Genomic DNA, 20,667 nt, shown 5'->3' with positions numbered 1-20,667 from the left:
AAATCCGGCATCCGGCGACCGCAAGCTAGTGGTGGCGTGCCCTTTGACAAACCACGGTGTAAGGTATGCCCGCAAATGACCACCAAACAGCGCGCCGCCAGCAATGCTACAAAATAGTACGGGAATGTGAATTGGAGCTTTAACTGGGGCTCCGCAAACGTCGTATACCGGGTGGAATTCAACCTCTGCAGCAAGCAATACATCGGCCAGACTCAAACACTCTTCTGTTTGAGGTTTACCAATCACAGCCCTCATGCAAAAACATGCTCCTCTTTGCCTCTAACAAGGCATGTGCACGCACTTGGTCGTTCGTTTCAACCGCCTAAGGCCACATTACTCGAGTGTAGTTTTAAAACGCATCACAATCGCGAGGTCCGAGAGTCCTACCTTATCTATAGGTTTAAGTCAGCGGCATTTATCTTAAGTAAATAATATAGAAAACTGACGTGTCTTTCCCCCGAATAAAATTTCGGCTTTCGCCTTCTCCCCGTCTCCTTCTTATTCATATGCTGTATTTCTGAATGTCTCAGGACAGTTTGATTCCTGTTTATTTATTCCCCTCGAAAATCATCTCCCATCATTTGGCGACACCCAGTAACCGATCTTAATTACGTGCTAGACCGCGTTCCGTGTTAGAGTGGATTCCTAATCGAAATCTGGCTAGAACTTCTCGACATTATATTCTGAATGGAAACAACTGCGTAAATGGAAACAGCTGAAATTCTCACAGCAAAATGAAAATGTTGTCAAAACGGTCATCTTGTGAAATAGCTTGGGCGGCAAAGTCCCGCATGTAAAAGCGTCGCTGAAATGTTTAAAAGCGCGCAATTTAGGTGCGATAACCATGGCTGACTAACCTCAGGAATAAAATGAACAAGTCACGTTCACTTGCACCTGTACATCACAAGTATTACCGCACGCCGAGAGGAAAATGAGATTTTAGTATCGCGATGCATGTACAGATTCTATGTGTCATACGCAGCCCGCACGCTCACTTTTACGAAAAGAAGCAACAAACCCACGTCTATTAAAACTGCCTCTCAGATTATGGGCTCGTTGAATTAAGACCGACATAAGTGCTGGCAGTCAAGAATGGCGCGAAAAGCATAAAGGAGATGGCGGCAGATCATTGAAACCGATGAAGATTTTTTAAAAACAAAAAAAGTGGGAAAAAATGCCGGCCGGCTTGGATCCGAACCCACGACCCCCTGTAGAATGCGTTTAGTTCTGTCTTAAATTAACGAGCCCGTCATTTCCCATTGTCATTAGCTACTGTGCATAGCGATGGCCTCCGTTCTGGAAGTCTTGGTGCCATAGGTAGCTTCAGAGAGTTCTTTTCTGGTCGTTTACTCTCGACATGTCGTAGACACTCGAGTCACGGCCCCAGGGCTAAAAAGAAGGTCCCCTTCACCCCGAGTATTCGGAGTAGGGCTGGCTACCACGCCAGAACGCAGGAACCAAAATACCATAAAATAAATACCCGAGAAAGTGGAGGAGAAACAGCCCCGCCGGTAACGTAGGGATCATCGCACCAGATGCGTATTCTGGAGGTCGTGCGTTCGGATACCACCCGGTGGGCATTTTTCCTCCACTTTCTTTCAGTCTTTCAAAATTCTTCATGGGTTTCAGTTATTCTCCCAGTTGTTTTCCCACGCATTTTTTACTCCAACGCCTTAATATCACTTTTATTTCAACAAGCCCTTCATTTCCCAATTATTCCCTATATTATATGTAGGTATGTCTATGTATGTATGTATGTATGCATGTGTGTATGTATATATATATATATATATATATATATATACCACCCCCAAGTGCAGGAAACAAAAATACCTTAACATAAATACCCGAGAAAGTGCTGGGGTAACAGCCCCGCTGGTAGCGTAGTGGTTATCGCACCTGACTGGTATTCTGGAGGTCGTGGGTTCGGATCCCACCCGCGGGCATTTGTTCACCACTTTCTTTTCGACTAAAAAAATTCTTCATCTCTTGCTATGACCCACCACAACCTCCCCTTTGCTTTCCGAGGTTTTCTTGACTGCCAACCCTCATTTTCTGTCTTATTTCACGGAGCCCCTCATTTTCCATTTTCTGATTCGCTATATATATATATATATATATATATATATATATATTGTCACGTAGACAAAGACGAATAGGCCTAATCAATCTGATTTATTTTGGGCGCACTTGGGCCCGCAGACAAGAGAACAAAAGGTGACCTTGCTCGCTGCTCGGCGTCTCACACACCCACGCGCCCAGCGTCTTCGTCAACCTCTGTCCCGAACGTGGCGGTCCAGTCCACTTGGCGATCATGCGAGGGATAGCCGCGTGTATAAGCGATGGTTAGCGCGTCGCGGCAACACCGGTGTGCGCCTGTGGGACGAGCTTAGCTCTGAGGAGATTGGCGAGCATGCGGCATTATTTCCCTTTTAGGGAAAGCATCGGCCCGATGCTCAACTAATAGGCACGTAATAAATGGAAAGTGAAGAAGGAAAAAAAAATGTCCCGACGGTTCTTTGAGTTCGATAGGTGGTTATGACATGGCACAGACCACAGTTTCAGGCGTTCACGATGCTAGTTGCAACTACTGGGTGAATTGAAAGGTACGCTACACCACACGCACACGCGGCCAATCACATCGCACCGCAGGTTGTGATATTGTTACCGGCGAAAGTACGGCTTTAGGCTGACTACGTGCACTGTTTAGGTACGCGGTTGACGGCGTTGTCCCACTGTTCCATCTGGGAGAACTTCGTAGGTGACATCGGAGAGGCGTTGCGCTATCTTGTAAGGTCCGAAGTATCTGTGCAATAGTTTTCTGACAATCCGTGCCGGCGGACCGGTGTCCACTCTCACACTCTGTCGCCTGGGTGGTAGTACACTTCTCTATGGCGAATGTTGTAGCACGCGGCGTCCGATAGCTGTTGTAGTTGGATGTGAAGCCGGGCGAGTTGGGGGGGTTTCTTCGGCACGCTCGGCGAACTGGGGTCCCTTTTGCGATGAAACTTCCTGCTGAGGAACTCCTGTTGTAAGCAGCGCCCCTGGCGGCAGCGGCGGCCGCAGCGGTCGCTGCTTTCCTGTGTGTTCCTCGCTTCTCGCTGTGCGAGCTCTGATCGAGCGTTCTGGTGGTTGCCGTTAAAATGCCGTGCCATGCTTTATGAACCATTTTCTTTGCATTTCACGAATTATGCACTTATCTTGAGCGACTTAACCTGGAAGATTGCTTTGACTGAGTTTCAATGTAGGGATAACCGCCTCGGGGCCGACGACGGGCTTTGTGAGTACGCGAGCCCGGCAATGACGTGAGGCATTGTGAAATTGCCGTACTCGATCGCCAATGCGCGCCGATAGCCTACGCGTCGACCTGGTGCTGGATAGCGTCAATAAATAAAGCGCAGCTTATTTAGTGGCTCTAGTGCTGGCGGAGTGCTTGATTAGCGCGGGTTGTGCTGTAAGAAAAGTAGGCAATAGATGAGGACGCAGGAAGAGAAGTTAAACGTGGAACGAGAGATAAAATAATATGCAAAGGCGGGACGCGGTGGCAGGATGAAACTTATAGAACCGTGAGGGAGGGAGGGAGGAAGGGAAACTTCGGGCTGCGAGACGGGGGGCGCGCCGGAGAGCGATCGAGTACGGCAATTTCAGCAAGCCTTATTTTTGTTGCGTTTCAAGAGTATGGCACGGATATCACGACGGCGGCAGCCAGATTCACATGTGCGGTAGCTGTGGCGCATTGCACGGTTGGTTGCTAGTCTTGGGTAGGGGTAGGTTGGGGGAGAAGGGGGAATTTCACGACACCTGCGAGGCGCCAGCCAAGGATGGAAAAATCTCATATTCCTGGACCACAATTCACAGCGATCGGGCTACACAGGCACCCGAAAAAGCGACCTTTTTCCTTTGCATGATCGCAGTCCACTGTTGTAGAGCGGCACAAAGCAAGAGCTGCCCCTCGTATCCCGACGCCTCTCCATCATTGCATGCACAAATCACATTCTTGAGACTTTTTTCACACACTATGTTGAATGTCCGACGATAAAACGATGCGCCAAACGCCTGTAAGTTTCTTGCATCAGAACGACGACGCAGACACGCAGCCGCAGACGACAATATGCAGAGGTGACAGGTCAGCTCGACAAGTACCGTCTGTTCATCGCCTGTGACCATTTTTATTCATTTATAACACTAAACAGTTTTATTTCTCCAATTTATTGCACCACTTTTCATAAAACATGTCAAATAACGGGAAAGAGAACTCTTCGGAGCAATAAAAGTGAAAAGGAGTCCGCGTGTCGTCTGCTACCAACTCGCGGAGCAAGCAGGCACACCAAGCGGCACGGCGGCGGCGGGCCGCCGCCTGGGAACTCCTGTTGCAGCCAGCGCCACCTACAATTTTTCATCGCAAAAGGGACCCTCGCGTTCCATTGGTTTTCTCCCCGGACGGCACACCTCTACATTCTAGTACACCATATCCGCGTCTGGCGTTGCCAGGTGCTCTTCCTGGAAAGGTAGCATTGCATCAAGCATAGTCCGCACTTCCCGTCCATGCACCAAACGAAATGGTGTGAAGCGTGTTGCTTCCTGCATCTCTGTGTTATAGGCAAACATCACGTACGGCAGTGTTTCGTCCCACGTTTTTTGTTGTACATTTACGTACATCGACAACATGTCGGCCAATGTTTTGTTGAGTCTTTTCACCAACCAGTTGGTTTGCGGATGGATAGGCTGTCGTTTTCCAGTGCCTGGTACGGCTGAGTTCTAGCGTTTCTTGCATTAGATGGGCAGTGAATGGCGTTCCCCTGTCTGTGGCGGTGCACGGCGGAGCTCCGTGTCGTAAGACGATGTTTTCGATGAAGAATTTGGCCACTTCAGCTGCTGTTCCTCGCGATAGATGTTTTGTCTCGGCGTAACGAGTCAAGTAGTCCGTTGCGACTGCGATCCATTTGTTTCCAGAAGCCGATAATTGGAAGGGTCCTAGCAGGACCATGCCTATGTGCTCGAAAGGCTTGGCGGGCAGTTCGATAGGCTGAAATAAGCCCGCTGGCCTTAATGGCGGTGTTTTTCGGCGCTGACATTGACGACACGTTTGGACGTAGCGTTTGACACTTGCGGTGAGCCTTGGCCAGTAGTATTTCTGACGCACTCTGGCCAAAGTCCGCGTGAAAACCAGGCGTCCCGCTTTCGGCTCGTAGTGACACACAAAGTGGAGGTCGTCGCGGAGGTCTTGTGGTATGACAAGATGTGCCCTGTCGCTGGACTCGCCATTTTCCTTGTATAGGACTCCGTTTTATAAAACAAAAGAAGACAGCGGTCTAGAAAGGTACCGTGGTATGGTATCGCTTCTACCCTCAAGGTGGTAGATGAGCTGTAGGAGATCCGAGTCAGCACGTTGTTTGGCCGAAAGTTCGGACGCGGTTATTGCACATACAGAAGTTGTTTCATATATATATATATATATATATATATATATATATATATATATATATATATATATATATATATATATATATATATATATATATATCAATATATATATATATATATATATATATATATATATATATATATTGTGATGGAACATACCCGCGAAGGGGAATGACGCCACATTCTACGCGAAAAAGCCGAAACTCAAGGCCAAGCGCCTGCTGATGAGTTGGAAGAAGAGGTGAAGGAGGCACGGGGGCAGAGAGGGAGACCCCAGCCAGGGAACGAGGCGGACTGAACGGGGCACGGCTCTGTGCGACCTCAGGGCGAGACGTCTGGTCTACGTGCCCCAGTGAGGCAAGGCCGTCGCCAGTCTCCGCTACGGTTCCGGGCGTCGTCGCCAAGGCCCGGGACATCGTCGCCAGCACGGGCCACCGTTGACCGGGCTCCGGCGTTCCGAACAGCGCGTGACCGGGCTCGAGGCGGGAGCAAGGCCGTCAGCGGACCCGGCGGAAAGTCTTCTGGCTACGGAACCTGGGCAGCCAACCTCAACGACGCGGACACCGCTACGAGGGCGACGTCGGCACCCGCGTCCCATACAACCGATGTGAGCGTTTCCTGCCCCGGGACGTTTACGCGGGGACGGTGCGCGGACTTTGTAGTTGCGGGCGCTGGGACGGGCCGCGTGGGCTGTTTTATTATCTGAGTTTCCCCATAACGCTTTGTGAATTCCCTTTGTCATTGCTTCAACCCTCTGTGCTGTCCAGTCTGTAAATACAATGTTATTTCCTCATCCGCACTAAGAGCGTTCCCTCCGTTTCGTGTGATCCGGCCCATTTCATTACAAAAAGTGGCGAGCCTGCCAGGATCCTATCATTAACATCTGCGAAAATTGGTGGAACGCTGTGTGCGGACGAGTGATCTGACAGTTTCAAGATGGATTTGGAAAAGTTAATGGCAATAGGGTCACAGTTAGGCTTGACGGGACCCGAACTTCGGGAGTGGATTGAAAGCAAGCGTGCGGAGGAGAGGGCTCAGAGGGCAGCCGAGAGAGAAGCCCTTAGAGAAGCAGCGGACAGGAAAAAGGAAGCAGACGAAAGAGAGTTGGCACCCCTGCAACTTAGGCTGCGCATCCAGGAAGGGGCGCAAAACACTCCAGCAGTTACTGGAGAGAGTAGCGCTGGCCCCAACACGCTTGTGATCAACCCACAGAAGTTGCTACCCTTGTTCGATGAGAGGCGAGACGATTTGCACGCCTATCTGCAAAGGTTCGAGCGCGTAGCAACGGGTCAGGGTTGGCCCCAAGACAAATGGGCTGTTGCCATTAGTATGTGCTTGTCTGGGGAGGCGCTTTCAGTTATCGGCCGGATGACTGCAACAGAGTCGTTGGACTATGCGAAAGTCAAGAACGCTCTGCTGCAACGGTTTAAGTTTACTGCACAAGGCTATCAGGACAAGTTTCGCAAAGCACGAGCTGAGGATGGCGAAACAGGGAGGCAGCTAGCAGCAAGGATATCCGGTTATTTCGATCATTGGATTGAAATGACCGGGATACCAAAAACATTTGAGGGTCTCCGCGACCACGTCATTGCGGAGCAGTTCCTCCACTGTTGCCATCCGAAGCTCGTAGTCTTTTTAAAAGAGCGCCAGTGCAAAACTCTGGATAACTTGGCAGATTACACCGAGCGGTTTCTGGAGGTGCCAAAACCTCCCAAATCTTGGGAAAGGCCCAGATGACGCAGATCAACCGCAGAAGAATGCGCAAGACGCGCAGAAGAAGCAACCTCCCAAGTGCTTCTTGTGCAACCGGCCGGGCCACCGCGCTTCGGACTGCCGCAGCACCGCAAGGGATCCACCGAAGTGCAGCGCCTGTGTACGTGTCGGACACAAAACAGAGGACTGCCAACCTGGGTCAGACGGTGAAGAGCAGTTTGCTGCTTGCGCAATGACCATGGCCTCTCCAAATCATCCGGTGTGTAGCCAGCCGAGTTTTCCCGCAAGAAATGCGTATCCTTCTGCCCACAACCGCGGTCAAGGCACTGGAAAGGACGCGTTCCGCATGAACGGTATGCCTGTCGTCGAAGGCCGCGTTCAAGGAAAGCCTGCTACGGTGCTTCGGGATACCGGGAGCAATACTGCTATTGTTCGGCGCGACTTGGTTGAAGACGGGTGTTTAACCGGAAAAACAACGTCCGTCGTGCTTCTGGATGGCTCTAGTAAAGAACTAGCCGAGGCAAAGATCAAGGCCGACACTCCCTACTTCGTGGGCGAAATCATCGTATGCTGCATGGACCGGCCGATCTACGACCTTGTGCTGGGAAATCTTCCAGGTGTCAGAGCAGCGGACAACCCTGATCCTGATTGGAAACGCCGTGTGGGACCACCTCAAGTGGCAGGAACCGGCGTGGAGTCTACACCTCCGAATAGGGATGTCTTACTGTCCGCCGTTGTTAGGGCGACTTCATCGAAGAGCAGGCCTCTGAAAACACCCGTGATTCCATACACGGATATAACCAAGGAGGAGCTAATTCAAGAGCAAAGAAGTGACCCTGCTTTAAAGCGCTGTTTCCTCAAGATTGGGAAAACATTCTCATCTGGTAAAGGTCACGCTACTCCTTCACTGAGGTTGACGGCCTTCTTTACCGCCATTATCATCTAGCAGCGGGGAGAACTTTCAAACAAGTAGTGATTCCCAAGAAGCTTAGAGAATCGATTCTACAAGTCGCTCATGAGGGAATCATGGCGGGTCATCAGAGCATGCGAAAAACGGCCTACCGCGTTTTAGACACGTTTTACTGGCCTGGCCTGCGCGGAGACGTCAAACGCTTCGTCAGATCGTGCGACTACTGCCGCAGAACATGTACGCACAGGGTTGCAATACCACCACAGCATACTGCTGAGATTCAGACCTCTCATTGCGTTGCAGTGTGCAAGAAGAAAGAGTGCGACATCATGAAAAAGCATGTTCAATCTCTAGGCCATGGCATGAGTGGCTCCAAAGAATTTCGTCGACGGACCTTAGAGAAGATCCGGGAATTTGAGAGACCTTTAACCAAGAGGGGCCTGCACTACTTTCTCAACTTTACTGGGTGCTACCGGAAGTTCATTCCGAACTATGCTGCCATCGCCAGACCTTTAAATGACTTGATGGAAACAACAAAGAGAAAGAGTGTTGCTTGGAGTGCATCTCAGGAGGCTGCGTTCTTCACCCTGAAGCAAAAGCTCTCCCAACACTTGACAGAATCGGAAACCGACGCATCGGACACCAACCTTGGTGCCTCTCGCGTAGGCCACAGGTTGGAAAATCCTTTGGAACCTGTCTCCCTGGCTCTTACGAAAACAAAAGGGCAGGAATAACCTATTTTGACTATACCTACAATAGGCTAAGCATGTCCACAGTTTTGCACTGTCGCTTGCCATTGTACGAGAATATTTTGTGTTAATTTTGCCAAGAAGTCTTTTACTGTATGAGCTTACCGTACTATTTGACGTGCCTTAGCAACTTGCATGCTTCCGTAGGACACAACTTTTGTGAGGACAATGTTTTTGTGTATGTTGGACTGTTTTGGACTCTGCTTAGGACTGTAGAATAGTTGTTCCCCGAACAACTTTCTTAAGCGGGGGGTAATGTGATGGAACATACCCGCGAAGGGGAATGACGCCACATTCTACGCGAAAAAGCCGAAACTCAAGGCCAAGCGCCTGCTGATGAGTTGGAAGAATAGGTGAAGGAGGCACGGGGGCAGAGAGGGAGACCCCAGCCAGGGAACGAGGCGGACTGAACGGGGCACGGCTCTGTGCGACCTCAGGGCGAGACGTCTGGTCTACGTGCCACAGTGAGGCAAGGCCGTCGCCAGTCTCCGCTACGGTTCCGGGCGTCGTCGCCAAGGCCCGGGACATCGTCGCCAGCACGGGCCACCGTCGACCGGGCTCCGGCGTTCCGAACAGCGCGTGACCGGGCTCGAGGCGGGAGCAAGGCCGTCAGCGGACCCGGCGGAAAGTCTTCTGGCTACGGAACCTGGGCAGCCAACCTCAACGACGCGGACACCGCTACGAGGGCGACGTCGGCACCCGCGTCCCATACAACCGGTGTGAGCGTTTCCTGTCCCGGGGCGTTTACGCGGGGACGGTGCGCGGACTTTGTAGTTGCGGGCGCTGGGACGGGCCGCGTGGGCTGTTTTATTATCTGAATTTCCCCATAACGCTTTGTGAATTCCCTTTGTCATTGCTTCAACCCTCTGTGCTGTCCAGTCTGTAAATACAATGTTATTTCCTCATCCGCACTAAGAGCGTTCCCTCCGTTTCGTGTGATCCGGCCCATTTCATTACATATATATATATATATATATATATATATATATATATATATATATATATATATATATATATATATATTCCGAATCAGAATGGGCAATGAATGGTTGGGGGTCTCGTTTAAATATTACACAAACAAGGATTGGCAGCCAAGAATGCAAAGGAAAGCAAACAGAAGGATGCGGTGGGTCACTGAAACAGATAAAGAATTTTTGGAAGAAAGAAAGTGGAGAAAAATTGAATGCCCGGTGGTATCCGAACCCACGACCTCCAGAATACGCCGCGTCTGGTGCGATGAACACTACGCTACTAGCGGGGCTGTTTTTCCCCTTCACTTTCTCGGGTATTTATGTTAAGGCATTTGTTGTCTGCGCTTTGGGGTGGTAGTCAGCGCCACTCGGAGTACTCGGGGTGAAGGAGACCTTCTTTTTCACCCCCGGGCCATGACTCGAGCGTCTACGACATGTGAGGAGTGGTGGAGCAGCGTTGAACCTCTTAAGCGACCGATGGCACCGAGACTGCCAGAACAGAGGCCCTCTCTATGCATGTAGCGAATCAGAACAAGGAATGAGGGCTCGTTGAAATACTACAGAAGTAAAGATTGGCAGCTAAAAATGCGAAGGAAACAAAGGGGAGGATATGGTCGGTCATTGAAAGAAATGAAGAATTTGGAAAGAAAGAAAGTGGAGAAAAAATGCCCACCAGGTGGGATCCGAACCCAAGACCTCCAGAATACGCATTTGGTCGATGACCTCTACGCTACCGGCGGGGATGTTTTTCCCCTCTACTTTCTCGGGTATGCGATAACTTCATTTCATCAACAATCAAAAGGCGGTCACTGCCCGAACATAGAAAAAACAAGAACAGAACCGAATAAACAAAACAAATGAAAACTATGAAGCTTTGTTTTCATTTTATTTTCATTTCCTTTCTTTTATTTGTCAAATCATACAATACAAAGGATCATCATACCCGTAGCCAATGGCTAGTCCTGGGTCAAACAAGAAAACGTATGCAGTGACTCACCCTTTTTGTTACAGAAAATAAAAAACTAACAATCCAAAACCCAGACTGTTGTAAAACACTAGTACAAGCATTTTTTAACATGCAATCTTCGTGCCCAGCAATACCATTTATATTCGCGATAGTTTGAAAAGGTCCACCAAAACAGGCACACCATTCAAGTTGACATAATATCATCAAAAACAGCTAACAAACATTGATGTAGCCAAACAATACCAATAGCGGTATTTCCAAATACAATACAAATACAAACAATAAATGCTAGGGCACAACAAGATTCATAATGAAGAACAGCAGCACAGATTTCAAAGAATGCACAAACCAAATAACCATCCAGCACGTATGGTATATCTTTGACCAGAAACCGACATGCCAGGAAGGAAAATCGCGAAATTAGCTCGCATCGTGCAAGCTTAGATTAAAAATTTTAATGGAAGTATTAAGATTTTGGGCTTTCTTTATTTCATGCGGCAGGCTGTTCCATATTTTTTCTCCTATAAACGGCAACTGACGTTCTCCGTACGCGTTGTTTCTGGGGGGCAGATTGAAATTACCGGATGCAGCATCTCTTGTGGGCCGAGAAGTACTGTAAAACGAGAATGCATTGAAAGGGTTATTGTGTCGCATGATGTTATTTACGCAGCTGGCTGTCTTTGCTTGACGCAATACAGCAAAAGGTAAAATTTGCGCATCGTTAAACAGTTGTTTACACGGATGATCATGCTTAGATTGAGCATGTTATTGTTTTTAGCGATTTTTTCTGTAATTTACGCATAAGTTGTAGGTAACTCTTACAAGTCCATCCCAAAGATTCAATGCAATATGTAATGTGAGAGTGGATGAATGCGAAGTATATTGTTCGTAAAATGTCTCAGTCGAAGTAGTCACGGGGTGCAGCAAAGCATCCGGACGACAACATACTATAAAGTTCCGTTACATGGGTTTGCCAGTTAAGTGGTTATCGAAATAAACACCAAGGTACTTGTAAGAAATGGCATGAAAAAGGGAATGGTTGTTGATAGCTATTTTGAAGGAATTAACGTTTAGGGTCTTTTTACGAGAATGAAAAATTGTATATTTAGTTTTGTTAGTAATAATTTTTAGTTTGTTAGCACAAAACCATTTCAAAATTTTTGATAACTGTTTGTTTTATAATCAATTTCTTCGATATTGTTACCGGTAATAATTATTGCTGTGTCATCAGCGTACATAAAAACGTCTGAGAAATTTAAGGATAACGGCATATTGTTTATATACAAAGAGAAGAATAAGGACCCAAGGAAGGATCCCTGTGGAACTCCAGTTTGTATAGGCTGCGGCGAAGAACACATTTTGTTAATGCAAACTATTCGGTGCCGGTCATGAAAATACCTTGAGAATAGGTCAAAAGATATACCTCTAAAACTGTAGTGGTTCAATTTGCCTAATAGAATTGAGTGATCTACGGTGTCGAATGATTTTTCTAAGTCTAAGTAGACGACAGCCACAAATTTGTTATTGTTTAGGTCAGAGTTGATTGCTCGTGTTAAAGACAGAACCGCGGTTGATGTTGAGTACTGGGAACGAAAAGCTTGCTGTTGTGGGCAAATTATGCGATATTTATCTAAGAATTCATGTATTCGGGCAACAAGAAGTTTCTCATAAAGATTGATAAGGACGCTTAGCACGGATATTGGCCGATAACTAGATGGGTCAGCGGAATCTCCGTCGTTGTAGATCGGTGCGACCGTAGCTTTTTTAAAAGACGAGGGCACGTAGAAGCATGCACAGAATTATTGAAAAATGTTACATGAGATAGCGCACAAGTTATCCATGTTTTCCTTCAGAAACCGTATTGTGATGCGGTCTGGTCAGCAGCATTATTCGTAGACATGTTTAACACAACAGCTTCAATATCATTGGATTCAATGTCATACATATAGAAAGTGTTTGTTAAACCGTTGCCTTGAAAAGGGTACTCGGTCTGTCAAATTTTGCTTCCGACGCAGGGCGGACGCTCTTCAAATATAGAAGAAAGCTGTCAACAATATTTCTGTCTATAAATTTGGTCAAAACCTGCTGTTTTGGTCTGTTGCCAGTAACTTCTTTAACTATTCCTCATATTTTTTAGTATTACCATTTGCTTGTTGTATGAGACGGCTATAATGTTCTTTTTTGCGTATTGTAAAACTGCCAGAGATTTAATACGTATGTTTTTATAATGACGCAGGGTATACCCGTCGTGTTTATTCTCCTTCCATTTATGATACCAATAGTCTTTTTTTTAGAGTGGACAGGATGTAATCAGTCATCCATGGACACTGTGGGTCCGGGTACGACCTAGTAGACATAGTTTTGCTGCTGTTGGCAATGACGCTAGTGAGAGTGTCAATCAAGGTAAATCATTCAACGTTAACGTCGTCGTTGTATAATCAATTATGGTCTAATGACAAAAGATTGCTCCGTGCTAAAGCATAGTCTACTCTAGTTGAAGGTGCTGTTTTCTGGGGCTTTGGTTGGATCACATCATTGATAGTCACGGACATAGGAAGGTGTTCAGAAATGGGCACATCATACACCTCAGCTTTGGCATGTGAGGGTACATTTGTTAAAACATGGTGAATTAATGTACCAGATTTAGCCGTTCGCGCGTACGAAAGGTAAAGAGGTTGAAGTATTTATAGGACTCTAGCAGAAATGTGTATTCTTTATGAGCTGTAATAAGGGTAATAATGTTGATATAACTAACAACAACTATTTGGTCGTTGTGATTCGCTAAGTAATGAAAGATAGCTTCATGTTTATCTAAGAAGGCGGCTATGGGTGAGTTGGGAGGCCGATAATGTACGTCACCCACAAGTGAACAGTCGAGTCTGATAAATAAAGATTAAATTTCTGGGAAACTGAACGTGATCGGCGGTAGCTTTGAGTGCTTGGGACGATTTTAAACAAAGAGGTCAGCAAGAGGTCAGCTGACAATGGTCAGTTTTTAAGTAAATTTAAAGAAATGGCTTTTTGAGGGAAAATATATTTCTTGCGCGAAGTGATCAGGTGCCGTTGCGGGCGCAATACCACGAATTCCAATTGTCATACATGGTAGCAAAAAGGAAGTACTTAGTAATTATATTTTCAATTGTAGTGAGGCGTGTCATTGCCGTGTTAAAATTGGACACGATCATCAGTCGAACCTATATACAGGGTGAGATTTGAGAAAATGCATTTGCCCGACGCGGTGGCTCAGTGGCTGAGGCGTTCCGATACTGAGCTCGAGGACGCGGGTTCAATTGCCGACCGGGGCGCCCACTTTTCTGATGGAGGCGAAGAGCAAAAACGCCCATGTATTCGAGATTTCGTGGCACGTTAAAGATCGCCAGGTGGTAAAAATTAATCCGGACCCCCTCACTACGGCACGCCTCATCGCCTGAGAAGCGTCCGGGCGTTAAACCCCACAATCAAATCGAAATCCATTTGCCTGCAGATTTATGGCCTCAGTAAATTAGTCCCCTTAACGCGCGCATCTGTAGCACGGCGGATGGAAAGCGCCGCAAAGCCAAGCCCCCATGTTGACGTCGCACGTCACACGTACGCCGCGTTTTATCAGAGCGGAGGCGCGGGCTTGCGCTCATACGCTCTACCTCGGCAGTGCAGAAGCGTGGGGTACGTGTGACGTGTACAGCTCTGAGTGACGTCAACGTGGGCGCAAGTCTCTGCGGCTCTTTGCAGCAGCCGTGCTCCAGATGCCCGCGACCGGTGGATTGAAGCATTCAGCCCATAGTACTGCGGGCAATTATATTTTCGCAAATCTAACGCTAGACATCGGTTTGACTGATCATACAAAACGATTTTCACACTGCAATCACACGCCTCACTACGGTAGTCAAAATTAAAAACAATTTAAACAAGTTAAAAACAATTAATAGTTATTGTTATTCTATTTGGCAATTGAAACTTGTTTTATAGTGACCGCCTCGGACCCTCATTCACTTCCCGAGAGAAGGAATCTTTGCCTGCAAAATCATATTTATTATAATTAATTAGTCTTCCCTGAAACACATCGTATAGCTACTCCTGAAGACAGATGTTTCGATGTAAGGTGGTGCTGTTGCAAGGTTTCATGAATAGGAAGGCTAGAGAATAGCGCGGGGAGCTCAGTAAAGTAATCAAGATTCAGTCCTTACAAAGGTCATTGTAAAGCTGGAATCACTTCAGCAGTCATACGCAGAACGATATGACATCAGAGTGCAGTTAGTGATGTGGTCCACGCATAACCACGGACATACTAATTTCGAGTTGGAACGCTTTCTTCGTTTACAGGATTCACACATCGCGTGTACTTGCGCCAAAAAAGGGAGTATGAAGCCTTCCAATCAAGGACGCGTGAAATGTGCAGCTTATTATGTCCGTGTTCTGAACGTACCAAAAAGTGTTTTAACCCTTAAACGCCCACAGGGAAGCTAATTCCCACTTTCTTCAAATTCCTCTCTAGCCCGCTGGGTTGCATATTTCCTGAGAGTATTGTGGTGCCCTCTAGCGTGATACCTTCCTACCACGACAGGAAAAAATCGTTCTTTTAGCTTCATTCCACTAGCTGCCACTGCAAGTCTTGTGATCATATGGCGCAATTTTCTGTCAGTCTTGACTTGCGCACATTGAGCACCATAAGGGCTACGAGATATGGATTACTAAGTAATCCACTACGGGAAAAGTAAGTAAATGCTATTGATATCATAATTTGATGTCTTAGCCAGCGTACTAGCGTGTTTTTGAGCCCACTTTTTGCTTTTCTGTACTATGAGTAACGATTGGATGAAAAATACCACATGGGAACATATTTCCCTACGGGCTTTCAGCGCATTCCAATATTTTTGCGCTATCTTCTTTTTTGTTTTGTATGGCTCGGCATCTAACGGCAGAAGAGGTTTACAACCTTTTTATTCCCTTCCTGACGATGCAGACCAGTGCACAGATAGTGAAAGGTTACGTTGATGAGGCATCAGCTGTGTTTACCCATTCAAAAGATGCAAAAATTGATAGCATTGCAGACATGGCCAGCTTGTCAAACTCGAATGCGAGCAGGGACATGTTTTGAAGAACATGAATGTAATCATGACCGCTGGTACATACACTGCCTTCAGCAAAAAAAATCATCCCGAAGTTTTGTTTACAGCCACGAGCTTTATTGAAGCCTACCGCGTATTACACGTACACCCTTGATTTTTGACTCTTTTACGCATTGTTTTGTGATAGAGTCAAAAGTCTTGTAGAGCAAGTAAACCTTTTGCGAAGCAAGGAAACCTGTTTCCGAAGCAAGGAAAGATGAAGGGCTGGCAGAATGCAGGAGATAAAAATATCGAAGCCTTTATTCTTAGGATGATAAAGATGTGCTTTCATAAGCCACGCCCCTTTTCTCACAGGCGGCAGCACCGTACGTGCCGTTCAGATATTGTTCAAGAGCAAAAAGCCACAATCGGTCCAAGATAATTTGCACAATATACCAGGTTCCCCTCTGCGCGGCTCTGGCTTCGCGAAGTATCCTATAAAGTAGGACACCCTTGAACGTCCACAGGGAAGAATATTCCCAAAGCAGTATTTTTTGTTCCTTGCAACTGCAGGGGTTTTCTCGGTTGTAGTTGTGTTCACAGCATAATAAATAGTGTTTCTGGAAGAATTCACTCATTTATCTTCAATAGAAACGTTATGGGCATTTAAGGGTTAAACAAAAAGCAGGTCGTATTCGCAGAGGTTTATTCGACCTGGCACTGCGGAAAGATTATTTAAATTGACAATTTCAGTCAGCCAACAAGTCGAATTAGTCAATCGATGAATAAAAAAAATTTAAACGGCTTATGAAGCGCCAAAAGGAATGCTCTGCTTTTAAGGCCGTTGGATTTTGTTGGCGGCAGCGATGTGCGGTAGGCAAGAATGAACTTTTTGGCAAACTTCGTGTGTTCACAGAAAGAAGAATCTGAATCAGTATCATCGGGAGAAAGAAGGGCGCTAACAAGAAAAGACTTTGTGTTATAGAACACCCTCCAGAATGAGGCCAGTGCCGATGCAGGTCATGGTGGACAAAAAGATTTTCCCTTTTTGAGTTCGTCAGCTACTGCTCGCATTCAGCTTAGAAAAATAACATCCCAATTAATGCCTAAGACAGTTTGTCGCAATCTTCGTGATCCTGTTCGCGGGTGTTTTAAGCTCGGCAATACAGGTTGGCGCGGCGGCAAGAAGTATTGTCAGAAACACATGCCCCGGCAGAACAATTTAGGCTTGTGCTTACTTGAATGCAGCTATGAAAGTGAATAAAAACACATAAAGAATATAAAAGAAACAATAGCAAATATAATAGCGGATATAAGCAAAGTAATAAATAAAGATAATATGTTGACGTAATATTTGTAGTGCCTAGCCAGAACGGCCCCCTGAAAGTTTCTGCGTGAGCCGCACGCATTTTCCAAGCAGTGTTACTTTTCAGGAAACATCACCATCGCCTATTAAAAGGTCACTCCTATGCAAACCAGGAGGAATGACCTGTACCCTATTTAACGGCCAGATTCATCGGCACACGTGTCTCTGGAGGTATGAACGGCAAAAGTCTACTAAAAAAATGCTGACCGAAGGTCACACCAAGCGCACTAAAAAGGTCGTACCACGTGAGAATACAGCCAATCTTTTAATACAAAATGTAGACTTGAAGCGATATTTTTACGAGTTATTTTCTTCTCATCTTCTCAGGAAAAAAATTGTTAGTTATTCATGAGCAATTCGAGAACGACTTTCATTGAAATATATTTAGAAGATTTAAAATTCATTGAAATACTTTATTCCACATTAGTCTGTCGTAAAGCATAAAATCTTCAAGGAAAGTATTGTAATGTCGGGCTTCGCAAACAGATTCTTTGCAAACAGTATTACAGTAACGGGTACTCATGGTATTATGAGTAATTGTTTTTGTGAGAACAAGTTTGTTCGCAATGCTTGATATTAGGCCGGCGTTTGGTCTCTCGCTGTGGGACGATTTGGATTTCCTTCGTCTGTTGCTTTAATATACCGGCTTATATCTTTAACTATCAAAAGTGTACGCTTTGCTATTGATGAACTAGTTGTGAAATACACAAGACTTCTTGTCTTTTCTGTTGCGATTTAATTTCGAACTTGCCCACAGTTTACATGTCACCCATTACAATCTACGAGAGGCATGTATGGCAACATTAAAATTTGAAGTTTTTACCGTAGACTCTAACTTCAGTAACAAGAATCCATCTTTTGTGTTTAGAAGAGAGAAAATAACTGTTATAAATTTGTTCGGTGGAGGCCTAGGTATTTGACCGATTCTCTAAATCTTATTCGATCAAGTTCCAGCATGTAATAAATAGGTGCATTGTTGACATCACACTGAAGTGTGCGGTTGGTTTTTTTTTTCAATAAACCACTGACTATATGGTTCAATCTCCCCCTATTGTTATCTAGTTGATTAACGTGCCTATTATATTGCGCAGTTAGGGCACTCACAGATTTATTTCAGTTTGGCAAACAACCCAACCTCCATATTCGCCGCGATGTCTCTTTTTTACTCTACGTCAGTTAGTCGCATTTTTTTATGTCCTTGATGTCAGCAGCAATTTAGTCTTGTAGCGTTAGTGTTTTAGACAGTTCAGAAAATGAATTTGTTTTAATATAACCGCCCGTATAGAGCAACAGCCGCAAAAAGTGAGAGGCATGTTGCGACTCACCACACAACCATGGGAATGGCAACCCAAGTACGACCAGCTCGCTTGAGAAAGAGAATTTTCTGTATCTTTTTCTGCCCTGTACAAATAAGACAAACTGGTGCGGGTTCGAGACCCTGCTGCCGCGGCCGCTTCTCTGATGGAAGCTAAAAGCAAAAATGCCAGTTTTTACGGCATTTCGGTGCCCGTTAAAGATCTCAAGGTGGTCAAATTTATTCCGGAGCCATCCACTATGGCGCGCCTCGTCGCATGCGTGGCGTCGGCGCGTTAAACAGTACAACAAAATCAATACAAACTGGTTTGCATAGCACCATCGCAGAATGGCTGCGCCACCTTGCACTGTATGCGGTAGACCTAGACTGTGTGCAAATTCAGTTGATTCCGGACTCAAGAACTGAACGTTCAAAGCAATGTGCCTTAATATTTCCAAGTTTTTAATATCTTAATAAAATGGTGCTGTGCCTATATATTGGTGTCGTGAGTTTATCGCGCGTATCCCAATTTTCTGAGTATTTATATATATGTACTTATATGCCTTGCAAGCCCGCCTGAAAATCTGCATTGTCTTTTGATAAATACGATGAAGCAGGTGTGCCGGAAAATCAAATCAAAATTATAAAAATAAGGCTATCTTGCACAAATCAGAATAGAAAGCATGGTAAACAAATACACGAGAAATATATACAGAATAAAGTTGCGAACTAAGAAAATCAAGCGTTAGGTAATAGGCAGATGTTGAGCCCACAGGTAACCACGCTAGCAATATCTCATCTATGCTATCATCAACATAAGCACAAACTTTTGCTCGTGTGTAAAGAAAGTTTTTTTTTTCTGCACAGAAAAGTGCCCAGTACTAGATCTGCACACCCCGTCTCGTTACTACCAGGCAGAAACGCTCAATCGCTTCACGATGCATTACGTACGAGGCGCAACAACCAATTTGCAAATGCGTGTGCATAGCAGACAGTGAATTCGCACCGAATCTTATACGTTTATACAGGAGACAAACTGTACTGTTTTCAAAGCAACAACAGTCCATGAAATTTTATTGTGAAGGTGTTTCCCGGGAGCTATAGGCAGAGGCTGTGTAAGCGGGCTCTAGTCAGCAGGCTTCACATCTCGATGAAAAATATCTCAAGTTGGTTATTCGTGTCATTGTTTGGGGCATAGCACACGTGCGGTAGGTGTTATGGTCAAAAATTAAAAAAATCGCAAGAATACGGGACAAAGAAACGACGACACAAGGCGCTGACTACCAACTGGTTGGTTTATTGCGGGGCTTGCGAAATATACCAAAAAAAAGGCGAGAAGGAAACACGATAAAAAAGAAGTGCATCGATCATTGCACACAAAACATAAGATCGATACACGTGCACTGATTAATTGGTAGCAACGCTGATATGAAACGTGGCCAGAGACGCTAGGCAAGGGAAGGCATCCGAACAGTCCAGCTTTTTTATAATCCAAATAGCGGATTTCTTTACTTAGTAATTCAATAGACGGCTTATTAACACATTTGCCGCCTGCCTTGTGAATGATGTAAGCTTCATAGATTTCACGCTCACGCTGACCCTTATACGCTCTTGCCACACGCATATCGTGGAACCTGGGCCAGCAGCCATGGTCGTGAGATTGTGTGGCAAGATTGCTGCCAGTACCCATTTTTAGTGTGTTTGCATGCTTGCGGAGATGATCGTTCAAACAGCGCCTGGTCTGACCAATATAGATCTTCCCACAGGACAAAGGAACCCCATACACAACGGAGCACCTACATTCTACATACGCTTTCGTGTGGCCTTTTTCGTAAAAAGTGGCCGTTGGCCAATTTATGTTCACTCGCCGACAAAGGCCACCTGTTTGTTTGGTGCAGAAAACACTACCCCTACACCTGCGCCACCCGCTACCTTTTTCAACATGAGCAAAACCCCACGCACATAGGGAACGACAGCAATTTTCGCTGGCCTGTCCTTCAACGATCCAGTTTATCTGCGTTTGCAAAATTGCCCTAGCAATACTTCAGCTAAGTCACGTAGCAAGGCTGTTTGGAAGCTTGCTGACAAGAGCCGCACAACCTGCGAATCAAAACTGGCCTCACTTCATGCTGGCAAGGCCTTGTAAGGAAGCCCCTTTAAACAGCTTAGCCGATGCTCCGTTTCACGATTTTGGAATGGGCAGACGAGAACTGAAGAAGGCTTTGTAA

This window comes from Haemaphysalis longicornis, unplaced genomic scaffold, assembly GCF_048455015.1.
Source record: "Haemaphysalis longicornis isolate Haplotype H1 unplaced genomic scaffold, Haemaphysalis longicornis Haplotype H1 scaffold_7, whole genome shotgun sequence".
In the NCBI taxonomy this organism is placed as follows: domain Eukaryota; kingdom Metazoa; phylum Arthropoda; class Arachnida; order Ixodida; family Ixodidae; genus Haemaphysalis; species Haemaphysalis longicornis.
Note: the sequence above shows the minus strand (reverse complement) of the source record.